General features: G+C 49.5%; 1 long non-coding RNA gene across 1 annotated transcript in view; it reads left to right on the plus strand.

The window, feature by feature from the left end:
- LOC105093786 (uncharacterized) overlaps nt 1–13,540 on the plus strand; it is a 463,250-nt gene that overhangs the window by 332,214 nt on the left and 117,496 nt on the right. The window contains exon 7 of the long non-coding RNA XR_010382533.1: nt 2,524–2,616. This is a non-coding gene — a long non-coding RNA (uncharacterized LOC105093786). The remainder of the gene's footprint in view (nt 1–2,523; nt 2,617–13,540) is intronic.

Genomic DNA, 13,540 nt, shown 5'->3' on the forward strand with positions numbered 1-13,540 from the left:
TAAACCTTTTAACTTGCCTTCAGCTGCATTATCTTTGACCGGTTGGACCCTGCTGCCCTCCTATTTGGTTTCTCAAAAAGCTACAGAGAACTTGACTGGCTTTTGTCCAAAGGGCGGTGAGCAATAATTTTTCATTGCCGTATATCATCTGGCTGCAGGAAGTGTCCAGATCTGGGTGGAGAGACGGAAGTTGCGCATTTCACGCTGACCTTGCCTGACCTTCCGGGGGATGTCTACTTTCAAGCCATTCTTCGAGGTGGAAGCCAAGGTTTCTCAACCTCAGCATTTTTAACCTTTTGGGCTGGAGAATCCTTTGTGCATCGTAGGATGTTCAGCAGCATCCGTGGCCTCTACTCACTAGTTGCCAGTAGCACCTCTCCCCTCGGCTGTGATGATCAAAAATGTCCCCAGGCATTGCTCACTGTCCCCCCGGGGGGAAAACTCGTCCCTAATTGAGAACCTCTAGTATAAAGCCAACTATTTATGGTTATGGGGAGAGATGATAGATAGACTAGATACATATACATGAGCATACATATTTATAGGTCAGTAATGTGAGGGTGGTGGTTTTTGGAAAGGCTGTGTATTAATCAGGTTCTGTTTCTCCAGAGAAAGTGAACCAATAGGATATAGAGAGCCAGGCAGAGACACGCCTATAGATACAGCTGTATCAAAAGGGACTTATTACAGGCTATCGGCTTGTTCAGTCATGGGGCTTGAGAAGTTCCGCAATCTGCCGTCTGCAAGCTGGAGAAGCAGGAAAGCTGGTGGTGCAAGTCAGCCCGAGAACAAAGGCCTGAAAACCAGGAGCAGCAGTGGTGTCGGATCCAAGGAGGAGACGGATGTTCCAGCTCCAGCAGAGCCACTTCTCTCTTTCTCCACCTTTTTGTTCTGCTCAGGCCCCCGACAGCGGATGATGCCCACCCCAGCCTGTGAGGGCAGATGCTCTTTACTCAGCCTGCAGGTTCAAGTGCTAATCTCTTTTGGAGACACCCTCCCAGACACACCCAGAAGTAATGCTTTACCAGCTGTCCGGGCATCCCTTAGCCCCATCAAGTTGACACACACAGTGACCCATCACACCTTGTGCTGTGTCTTCAGGCACATCTGGGTTTCAGTCCAGGCTTTGTCAAAAGCAAGCTCTGGGATCCTTCCTTATCTCTAGAGCCTAACCACATGGACCCCATAAGGTTTTGGTGAAGAATCGGTGAGTGGATGTTTGCAAAGTGCTTGTTACTGAGCCCAGATACGGCAGGGGCTGCAGGAAAGTTACTTCCTCCCCACAACCAGTAACTGTACTGGAAACAGAAGAGTCATTCCGCTCTTTGACGGACATTTCTACCCTCTTTGCTCTGTGTGTTAGCTGGAAGAGATGTCTGTCTCTGTTTCATGCCATATAATAGTGTATCACTTCACAGGAAGTTGGTTTTCATTACAAAGGAAGTGGGTAAGTGACATACAAACACTTGCTCATTGTAAAGCTTCGAACAGCACAGATAAAACTTGAGTCTCCCTTGAACTTTTACCCCAAAGGCCACCCCAGAGGCAACTACGGGCATCAGATGAAGGTGTTTCCTTCCAGACTTTTAGTCACGCTTTTATATCATTATCAGTTTATGCGTGTAAACATACATCTTTTTATCTTGTACGTAGTGATCGGTTACCTTTTTACAGCATATGCTGTCAGTATGTACAGACCTGATAGAGACTATTTAAGTATTTATTTTTTTGACGTGTATTTGATGTATAGTATTAATAAGTTGCAGGTGTAAAATAAAGTGATTCACAATTTTTTAAGGTTATACTCCATTTATAGTTATTATAAAATACTGACTCTATTCCCTGTGTTATACAGTGTTTCCTTGTGGCTTAATTTATACAGAAGAGCTTGTACCTCTTGGTGTAGGGCCTTTGGATGTTTCAGACTTGGGGCTGTCACACACAGCGCTGCTGTGAACAGACTTACATCTCACTGGGCAGTTGTCTACAGTAGATGACAAAAAGTGGAATCACTGAGGCAGAGAGAGTATGCATATTTTAAATTTTAGTAGAAAAGGCCAGATTGCCCTCCAAAGGGGTGGGACCGTTTTATGTAATCAGCATTCAGTAGCACCAAGTCTCTTCTTTTTTGCCAATCAAATGGAAAACAAACAAACATACATTGTTTTGATTTGCATTCTACTGATTACTGTCAAGAGCGGTGTCTTTTCTTATGTTTGTTGGCTTTCTTTTTCCTTTTGAAGGTCACTTCTTCCTTTCTTGGGCCTGCTTCTGTGTTGGATTGTCTTTTTCCTTATTGATTTGTATGATTATGTTTCTTATGTTCTGCATGTTAATTCTGTGTCATACACGCTGCACAAGAAGGGACTTTTAAGATACTGCGCATAAGCATTTCAAAGGGCGTCAGGTTAACAAGTGGCTGTCTGGGATAATTAGTGAGCTTTTCCCAGCTGTGATGTGTCCCCATCTCCTTGTCCCTGCTTTCCCAGTTACAACCCTGACCTTGTCTCTCATCCGCTGCAGGTGTCTCCCTGAACAACGAGACCTCCTGCGTCCTGGGCAGTCCCTCACCTCCCTGCCTCTGCGCTCAGAAGCCGTGGCCTCTGCCTGCTCATGGTAAGTACAGCCGTGCCCCCTGCAACCTTCCTTCCTTGGAGCAGCACGCCCATGTGTGCGGTACAAAACATTGTCCGTGGATACTGATAAATGTAGTGGGCCAAAAAGACTCGTGGCACAAATCTGCAAAACACTTGAATGAGCCAAATTGAATACCTTTTCTCACAGCGTGCCATTTCCCCGCCTCAGTGCCTTTGCTCTGCCACCCTGCATGGTGTGCCTCCAAGAGGGGATGAGTTAGCAGCATTTCCCAAGTGCATTTGATGGGACAGGACTTTTTTCCTGTAGCCTCTTGTAAGACCACCTCACCATGGAGGACGCTTCCGGGCATTTTGTTGTGATACAGGCAATGAGGCTGCAGCTTGAGAGCTGTCAGATGCCCTTCCTGGGATGGGTGTCTGTGTGGTGCATCCTATTCCATTCTGTGTCTTACCTCCTCCATGTGCTGTGGGCATCTCCCACACACAGGGCAGTGCCTGTGGTAGCAGCTCCATGATAGTAGCTCAATGACAGATAAATAAATAAATGATGGATACCAGCAGGATAAATGTGGGAAGTTGGGGTGGAGACCCCAGGACAGGGCTGTTTGCAAGTTTCCAGGCCTGGCTGTGATGAGCTGCCTGACTTTGGAGACTCTCCTCAGCCTCCATGGGTGGGAGTCTGCCTTCTCTACAGCAGGAAGGGTAATATCTGATTTTCAGAAGCTTTGGGGAAAACTGAATGAGATAATGGATGCACCAGCCTAAAGCAGGTGCTCAGAGGTGTTCAAGCAGGGATGTGTTGGCGGTTTGAGTCTTGGCACAGTGTGAAGTGTCTGGGAAGCCCCAAATTGCGAATCTTCTCTGATGCCCCAAATCCATTCATTTTCCTGAGAGACAGCACTTAATATGAAAAGCTGGGGGTAGGGAGAAAGAATACAGAGGCTCTCATCCTTTCTCATGGTTCTTCCTATGGGTGTCCCATCAGTTTCCTGATTCTTCTTCACCCTGGTGGGAATAGCAGCTCATCGCACTCGGCAGTTTCGTCATCACTTGCAGAACTGGTCCATCGTACCCCCTTGAGATACCTGCCCCCACCAGTGGGCGTCACCTCCTCAGAAGTCTGAGTCTCGGCTCCGCTGAGCCCTCTCACAGCTCCCTGCTCCAGCTTCCTAATTCTAACTTCTCTTTGTTTTCTCAGCCCTGGAGGCAAGAGCTGCTCCTCCAGTTGGTTGAACCATGATGCCCTAAGGTTCTCTTTTTACTCTTTCAAGCATCTAGTCATCAACTTTATTCCTACTGAACAGTTCTTTATATTACATTCTCTCTGTTTAAATAACTGGTTGGGTTCTGCCTTCTGACTGAACCCTCCCTCATGAAAGAAAAAAGGAAGAATAGGGGTAAAGAAGGAAGGGATGGGTTAGAAGGGAGGATGGATGTCGCCAGTCTTCTAAATCCATGTCTTGTGTTCATCTCCAGGACTCTCAGCAGCCAGCTGAGTCCTCGACTGGCTGACGGTGCCCTCCTTCTGACAGACATCAGGACACTCAGGGCACGGTGCTTCCCCCAAGCACAATAACCCATTTACCGTAGATGAGCTGGTTAATCATGATGTGTCTCTTGTTTTCTCATGGGATTGGCTGTTCAAATGTGTTTTTCTATAAGGTGATGGAAAGTCATCAGGAATTCATTAACGTGTTCTGGTGATGTTGATTGCTGTTATAATGATTATTACACTGTTGTATTAGGTTATAGATATTAGCGTTGTCTCCTTTATGGGAAACTGTTAATGAGCCACGTGTACTTTCAGAATACTGAGCCTATGGGCTTGGTGTTTGTGGAGTCTGCTTATTTCATGAGCTCAGATGGTGACTGAGGACTTTTCTAGTGATGGACTGGAGTGTATGCTCTGAAGTCAGACAGCTTGGCTCCACCTTGTACTTACTGTGGGGCCCTGGACACGTAGCTTTCTGGCTCTCGATGTCCCCAGCTCTGAACTAGGGATGCTGCTGCTGCTGGTGACGCTGCTGATGATAATTCTACTACTGCTCATACCTCTTCATAGATTGTCGGCAGATTAGATAAAAGAGCTTCTCGTGTTATCTTGGGGCACCCAGTATCTTCCCTTGCTTCTATAAACAGTTCCAGACACAACAATATTTGAGCCCTAAAGCCCTTCCTTCTGCCCCAACCCCAACTTGTAAGCAGATTTCTCTCAGCAGGTCCCCACTAAAACACAGAAGTGGCTAGACCTGATCTTTGTGTGTCAGCATGATCCAGAACAGTGCCTGGCCCTTAGCAGGTGCTTCGCAAATGCTCACTGAATGGATGAGTCTGTCGGTAAGCCCCGGGCTTTGGGATCATAAACAGAGAGACGGAACCCACCATCGAACACTACATAAGCTGGATGAGATATTGAGTCTCCATGGTCCTCACATTTCTCATCTACAACCAGGGACCACAAACACCCGTCTTACTGTAGTGGTTCCCCGGTGAGAATCCCTGGGAAGCTTGATAAGTAAGATGCATGTTCCTAGGCCTGTCCCTGGAGATGCTGAGTCAGTCAGTCTGGGATGGGCTTTGATCCTTATGTCCCAATAAGCTTCTGGGGAGACTGGGGTGCCATGCGGGTGCCCTGAGGACCACACTCTTGAGAAACGCATTGCAGGCTGAATGAGACCTGAATGTGGCTGCACGTGGAATACTGGCTGGTGTCCAGTCAATTGTAGCACCCTTCCCCCTTCATCGATTGGGAGATCCTTTGTGGTGGGGTGTCTTTTGGATTTTGTGTGACATTTGGGCTTAAACTTCATATCTGCTGGAGACAGCTGAGAGAGATTAGATAAATTACTTAACTTTCTTCTGTGTCACTTTTTTGTTATATGTACTTACATATATGAAAATATCCCTTTGAAGGGATATGTGAGTATCACATAAGAAACCGTATGAGAAAAACACTTTACAAACTATGAAAGTTCTTTTAATGTTGTTTTTCAATTTATGGGTTTATTTTCTTTTTAATGATTAGCCCCTAAATCTGTATCCTTAATCCTAAACCAGAAATGATTTTTTTTTTTTCAAATAGAGAATCATTTGTTAAGTGCATCGGAGTTTAGTCCAGGGGACTTCTCGTAATCCACAAAGCCACTGTTAAAAGGAGACACAGGTATCAGTGACCAGCCTGATACCTTAGGTGACAGGTGCAGGGCCTGAGACAGAGCAGTGTGACTTGCCTGAGGCCCTAGAATAGGTGGGGGCAAGCTAGGTCTGGCCTTGTAACGCTGCCCCGCGCTTCTCCTCCTGTCCCGGCTGAAGGCCCCAGGCTGGCCACACCCCTCACTCCCCGGGCTCCAGGCTCCGTCTGCACATCTCTTGTCCCCACTCTGCAGAGTGGGGTCAGGGAGCATCTCACCCCTTTCCTGTTGTCGCCTCCACATTTCTCATTATGATGAGAAAAAGCCACGTTTCTGGAACTCAGACCCTGGCAACTGTCTTGGATTTAACAGGAGCTGGTGATGGGGAGAGAAAACACGTTTCTGGGTCAGACAGATTTCCGCTCACGTCTGTGCCCTGGAAGCTTTCTGACTTTGATGCATCCTTACAGCCTCCAACCCTCACTCTCTTCCTAACCTAGAAAATGGTGCTGGAGAAGAGTAACTCTCCTGATTGATGTGATAAATACATGGGAATAAGGAGTGGAAGAAACAGACGTAAATTAAGATCTGTGCCCGATCCTTTGTGTCACCCCTTGTAGTCCTCACAGGCTGATGCTGTTGGGCATCGCTGCCATCATCCCACTAGAGCCATGTCAGGAGCACAGGGATGTCTGCCCCGCCCCTCACCAGGTCTCCCCAGCGCCTAGACAGTGGCCGATGTGCAGTCGTGCTTTCTCCCTTTGGAAGGGAATGGACTCTACTGGAAATGAGAATATCGGCAAATGGCCAAAAGTCGCACAGCCCAGCCCCAGCCTGCCCGTTCTGAAGCCCTGACGCTTCCAGGCTCATACGCGTGGGCGGCCCGGGTCTTGGGGCAGGGACAGGCTGGGTGTCCCTGCGACGCCCTGGCCCCCTGCATGGGGACCTGTGTGCTCAGGGACTGCTCCTATCTCCTGTGGCTCTCCCCCTCCCCATCTCTCAGACTAGCCATCACCTCATTAGAATGCAGCTGTGTGATTCATCAACATGATAGGAGAAAGCAGTCAGATGAAATAAAGGGGAAAAAACTAGTATTTGCGAAGACAAGCTATGCTGAGCTTTTCACCTTATCCAGGGGCTACACGCACACACGTAGCCACGCCACTCTGACCGCCAGAAACGCCCTGAGTGTGGAGTGTTTTTTTTTTTTCTCTTCCGTCTCTTATGTGAGCCACAATCTTTACATCTCGCTGACTGTTGTGCAAGCTAATGGCATTATCTTCATGCTCGGACACGGGCCTGCCAGCTGACAGTGGTTAGCAATTCTTATTACAAATATATCTTCTAATTCCCAAGCTGGAATTGTAAAGCTTTTCTATAGTGACACTGAACCAAAATATCGAAATTGCTCAAGCCTTTAAAGAAAGCGGCAGCAAAAGGTTGCGGAACGCCTTTTAAGTAACGCTGCAGGCAGGCGTTCCGGAATACAGATGGAATGCCTGCCTGAGTTCTCCTGTCACCTCACATCACCCGGGAACTCAGACTCTAAACTTCCATTGCCTTTGGCAGGAATCGAGCAGAGAGAAAGAGAAAGAGGGGGAAGAAGAGGGGAGGGGAGAGGAGTCTCTGCAAAGGAGCTTGTGCAGAGTTTTTATCAGTCACTCTCTGAACATGGAGGGGCCTCTTTGGGGTTTGGAACAGAAACGCTGGAACGGGGTGTCTGCCGATGACACCTCTAGACTGCTGGCTTGAAGGCATCCTCCTCCCTGTTCTTGGCCCACATCTATTTGGATTCTCCTTAAGACACAATTCATTATTCATGTTCCTAATGAGGACACCTCTTCATTTCTTCCCTCCAGCCCTGGGCTGATGAAGGTTGTGTCCTTTGGAGTCCCGCTACCCCCTGAGCTTCTGTCTATCACAGAGAAGCAAGTGTGGACAAGTGGGAAACATTCTGGCTTTGAAGCTGACCTGAGCTCCTGTCTTGGGCACAGGACTTAGAGGGCAACACAGCTCACCTCTCAAAGTCTTAATTAATTCACCATCAAATGGGCTGCATGATATTCACTCCCTGGAACTGTTTTGTGGGTTAGATGAGCTAATATTAGCATTGGCACGAATGGCGGGGTTTACTTGTGTCTTTATGGCTTTCATCACGTGTGATTTTGGGTGGCTCTCTTCCTTAGAGGACGGGGCTCCTTGGGGAACCAGTTAGATCCACAGCTCTGAGGATACTGCGAGGACTCGGCCTCTCTTCTGATCTCTTGGCTCCATCGACCTCTGTGTGCTGGCTTCTTTCTGCGGGCAGGCTCTCTCCCTGTGGTTAGGATGACGAAAGTTGGCAACCCTAACGTAGAATCATGCCCTCACGGCTTACCGTTCTGCAGAAGCTGTGGGGGTGGAATAGGGGGATCTTCCTTCCCTGCGATCCACAAGGTAACCACAAGGAAGACTAGTTGGCATGCTGGGGTCACATTTCCACCCACAGATCCCAAGTCGGAGATGGAACAGCACACACCCGAGTATCCACTCCCTCCGCCCAGAACTCCCTAGTGTTATGGAGTGGGGGTGGGCAGCACGGGTGCCTGTGCCCCCAGGACCACACGAAATTGGGTGGGACAGTTATCCGATAGAAACAAACTGCTGGCACCAGGAAAAGGGAGGGATCCCTGGGAAGTCAAAACAAATAGATGTGCACAGCAAGGCTAAACCCTGCTTAATTAATGACCTAATCAACAAACAGATGCGTGATGATGGATTTCGTGCAAGGAGTCCTGGCTTGGGGATAGCTATGGCGAACTAAGTGCAAGTCCCAATGCCTCTGTTCACTTCGGTGACTTTTTTTAGGCTTTGCCTCTCTGGGGCTGGGGCCCTGGGCTACGGAATTTTCCGGGTGGGTTGGAAGATCCCCACAGCCCCTTCCAACTTCGCGTGTCTGTTATCTCGTGCTGATGCTCTCTTAAGAAGGAGTTGTAAGTTAATTGGAACAGGGCCCTTTTGGCAGGCTCTGGAGAAAACCATACTGATATGTGTAGGTTAATAGGGTAGTGGCAGGCTTTCCCTGACTTCAGGGAAGTGTAATTCAGAAGATGAAACGTAAGTAAGACTAGCCGCTGCATTTGGGGCAGTGCTGAGAGCTCTTCAGGGAAGGCCACAGGCAGGAACAGACGTTCTGCAGACCGACTGTGGAGGGTCAGCCTGTCCGGCAGGGGGATGAGCTGAGGCAGCAGGGACAAGGATGGCACGAGGAGAGCACACAGTTGGCACCATCCTTAGGATTAAACACCGTTTGTTGGGTGATTACTTACCATTCCATTGAATGGGTGAGGAAACAGGCTCAGAAAAGGGAAGGAAGTTGGCCTTGGTCTCCCAGCCAAGACTTCGGTCAGATGGTCCCTGGGCTCCATTCCTCAGGCCTGGGGAAAGGTCTGGGCCATACACATCATGTGCTGGCCTTCGGTCAGGGTTGGGGCTCAGCCTAAAATGGGGAGCCCATAGCAGGGTAACCCACCCTCATGAGCCCTCCGAGGGGGGCTGTCATCTGAATACCAGAGCCCTGGAGTCCTACCTCTCCTTCCTGTGTCCCTCCTCCATCCTGCCCCACCTCCCAGCACGCCTGACTCGGGACTCCCAAGTGCCAGAGGAGAGCTGCACCATCTACGGACTTGAGTGGTACTTGGTCCCGCAGATAGGCGGCTGTTCACGGCAGGACTGGAGCTGGACTGGGGTCGAGGCCCCAGGGCCCTGGGCTTGCAGGAGCTCCGGCCAGGCTGGCTCTCTCAACCAGCCTTTGTAGCTGTGGGCTGTTTCCCTCACTGTTTCTCTCCCTGCCTGTGTCTGCTCCTCCCTGACATGCTTTTCCCCTTGGTTCATTTGTCCCTTGTAATTCTACTTTCTTTTGAGTTTCTCTTCCCCTTTTCACCTCTCTGTTGGTTTCCTTTCCCATCTGCCCCGCCCTCTTTTCTTCCTTGTCTTGCCATGTGTGTCTCTGCCTTGGGTCTCTCTCTTTCTCTCTGTTGCCATAGCTGGCTGCTGTCCTCTCAGTTTCTTCCTTTGCAGAGCTTGGCCAGCTGCAGACAGAGTCTACCACCCTTCCTGGCTCAGCCCGTCTCACCCTGGACCACTGCGTCCTGGGCAGCTTCCCCCTGAGATCCCAGGCCTGGCCCGTGACGGAGAGCCTCCCCCTCTGGGCTTGGCCGCTTGCCCCAACTTCTCCCCCTGCGAGGTCCTCTCAGCCTGGAAGTGTTGCTGAAGTGCCCTCTTCACCCCAGGCGGGGGCCCCGCCCTCTGGAGGGTGCAGGGGGCTGCAGGGGCAGGAAGCAGGACGTGAGGGCTCAACCCTGGCTCTGCCCTCCGCCTGGGCCAGCCCAGCTCCCCTCTGTCTGCAGAGTTCGCCTTCCAGAGACTCCCCCCGCCCTGACCCCCACCCTCAGTGCATTCGACGGCTTGGGGAGAATGCTGTCTGCATGGTGGTTCCTCAGTGCCACCTCTGTGCCCCCACCATCTCCTGTGGTGTCCACAGGCAGCCCTATACCTCTCCAGTCTAAGACCATCCACAGACTCCACATTTGATAAGCATTCATTGAGCACCTACTGTGCCCAGTATTATGCCAGGTACTGTGCTAACACCTGTACAGTGGGGAACAGCTAGGCACGGCCCCGCTCATCACAGGGCCCATGTTCCACGGGCAAAGTCAGACAACAAACGAGAGCCAATGATGCCAGGCGGTGAGGGCTCTGATAGGGGAAGTATAAGACCCTGTGGGCCCTGGGATTGGGGCAGGTGTGCCCAACCACATCAGTAAGGCTTAGGGACGCCTGCCCTGAGCACGTGCTCTCAAGCTGAGTCTGAAGGATGTATTAGATTCTCCTGGGAAAGGTGTGGGTATATGTGCTCGGGACTGGGAGGACTGGAAATTCTCCAGGTGGAAGGAACATCCATGGTGAAGGCTCGGAGGTCAAGGAGCACGTTTCTCCCCTCACCTCATTCCCCAGGATAACACCCCTTCATCCTTCAAGATTCAGCCCAGCCTACAGCCTCCTTCCTCTGGGCCCCTGGAGCCCCTCCCTCCCTCATTCCCCAGGACAGGCCTGTGCAACTACCTGACAGTGAGCCTGGTGCCCTCAGTGGACACGGGCCGCCTCTGACCTCCCAGAGCCTGGTACCAAACCTGACACAGGCAACTCTTAGTTAGTCTTGTTGAGTTCTGATATATGAATGGATGGAATTGTGGATGAATTAAAAAAATAAAATAAAATGAAGTTGTTCCGGGGCACAATCTGAACTCCGAGGCTGCCAAAGCTTACTCTGCCCAGGCTCCCTCAGGAAACCCCATTTCTTTTCAGGGTCCTGGGGATTTTGTAAAGGCTGATCCATCATTATCTCAGGCTGCCAAGAACTCCTTTTTCTCTAAGAAATCAAACTCACTCCTCAATATTGGGTGTGTTTGTGTGTGTTTCCTGCAAGCTGAGGCCCAGCTTTCGAGAAGTAATCAATTGCAATTGATTGGCAAAAATCTGACTTGCGTTCTCTCTGCCAATTTTGGATGGTAAAGTTCATTAAAAGCAGGCCTCTGGCAAGCCAACACCCCTCAGTGCTACGGTAATAAGGGCTTCTTATGCCAGGCAGCAGGATCTGCCCTAAAGAGTCCCTGGCATGATGTTGTGGGGACTTGCCCATCTGCCGCAGCTTTTTTTGTAAATGAGTAATTTAACCGTGGTAAAAATCCTTGAGGAGTTTTTCCAAGCTTGGCCAGTGCAGGATTTGGAGAGAACTTGATGGGGAGGAGCAGGGGTTCTCTTTACAACACCCCTTCCATCCCTCCTCCTCCTTCCTTCTCTGACCCCCACTCCTCTGGACAGAGACTTCTCTTGGTACCACCTTCAGGAAACCAGTTTGGCCCCAGGCAGACAAAGGCACTGCTCTGGGGTCTTGTGGCCCCTTGGAGAGGCCAGACACATGTCTCTCCACAGTTGTTTTCTTTCAGAGGCTCCAAGGGCTGGAGCTAGGAGGGTTTCAATTTCTTCCTGAATTTGCACAGGGCAGCGACTTCTGGAAGTCATCAACTCTGAAAGCAGCCGGCACAGGGCCCTCTGAGTGGGCATTCCAATCCAAAAGCAGGAGTTTGCTTTGAACTGCTATTTATGGGGTGCTCATCATGTGCCAAGCTCTGTACTGGGCTTATCCACATGCGTAGCTGCCTTCATATTCTCTACAGCTAGCGCCAGAGCTGGAGGTCATGGATGCCCTGGCTTGAACGCGAAGCATCAGGTTTTGTTTTCCATTTTAAAATGTTCACATGGAAGTTCCAAAAGGTTATACAAAAAGAAATGTTAAAATTGTTGCGAGAAATGGAACTAGGGGGTCATGGAAAGCTTTGAATTTTTACTTAACATGCTAAATATATTATTCAGAAATTTAGGTAATTATTAAAATGCTTATTATAGAAAATCTGGAAAATATAGAAAATAAGGCAAGAAAAATATGACTCCTGTTAGATGTGATTCACATTTCCAATTTTCATCTAAGTAAATTAAGCCTCAAATGCTTCCAAGTTTGTATAGATAAAAGATGAGCCAGGATTTGGCTCAGATTTGGCAGTGGTTTCTGCCTTCTTTGGGGTTTTTGAAAATGTTTTCTACATAATCCTTGATCTAGGAGAGTCTTCTTTTAGAGGGGATGAAATAATCCATGCACAGATGAGAGTAGACGATGGTGGATTCCATGCCTTAGAATTGATGGTTTACAATCAATGAGCTTACAGTGTGTATTTGCTTATTAAAGGCTCTGAGAAGTCCTGCAAACTTATACAAACGAAGAACCTTACTCCCTCCCACGAAATTGCATTTCACTCATTTTGGAAAATGCATGTGCCCTCCTGGCCCAGCCTATCCAGCCCTCTCCTTTCATCAGGGTCTTTGGAGTCTGTGTGGGCCAGTGTGGACAAGGTGGAAGCAAAGGAGAAGTGACCATGGAAAGTCACTAATGGGAGAAAGAGTGGGAATCTTACTATCCAACCCATTTTTTTAACAGATGAGGAAATTGAGGAGGGGAAATGATAGTGTCTCACCCTGTGTGACAAAGGAAGTCAGTGGCAGGATGGGGATTTGAAACCAAGCCTCAGGAGCAGGACCTGGGCTCTTACCAGATGTGGCCTCTGCAGAGGCCTGAGGTTCAGGCCAGGTTCTCCTGTGAGGCTGTGGTGTGGTGAGGGTCTCCAGCATCATTCATCACGAACGCTAACCTTTAGCACCAGAAATACACCAAGCTGTTTCATTAAACTAGACTGGCTAGTTTTTTGCTTTTGCTATGTAGTAGAACTTATTCTGGACTTCTAGGATGGGTGGACCTGCTTCTGTCCATTTTCCTAGCAGCCCCTACTTTTCCATGGCACATGAATTTGAGCCCCAGCTGAACCTGTCCTGGGGCCTCCAGGTGGCTGGCTCCGTGCCCAGTGCTTTACCCGGCTCCCTCACTCAGCCTGCCTGACGCTCCCACGGGGTGGGCAATCCCACCCCTTTCATGTTCCAGAGAGGAGTGGATTGCATTTTCACAGCGGAGAGCCCAGCCCCAGCCCCCACTCGCCATCTTCCATGAAACCACCACTGACCGGTAGCTTTCAAATCCCAATGCTTTTCGCAGCCTGCAGGGATTTGAGATCCCCACCTCTTACATTCGTTGATTCACTTCTTCATCTTCCCCAGAGCATTATCTAGAGGCCAGGGCCCCATCTAGATAGATACTGAATCGAAAGGTACTAAGACACCTCGTTGGGGAGAGGTGTATAAAGAGCTCACCGAGGTAGGGGCATA

This window comes from Camelus dromedarius, chromosome 9 (assembly GCF_036321535.1).
Source record: "Camelus dromedarius isolate mCamDro1 chromosome 9, mCamDro1.pat, whole genome shotgun sequence".
NCBI lineage: Eukaryota > Metazoa > Chordata > Mammalia > Artiodactyla > Camelidae > Camelus > Camelus dromedarius.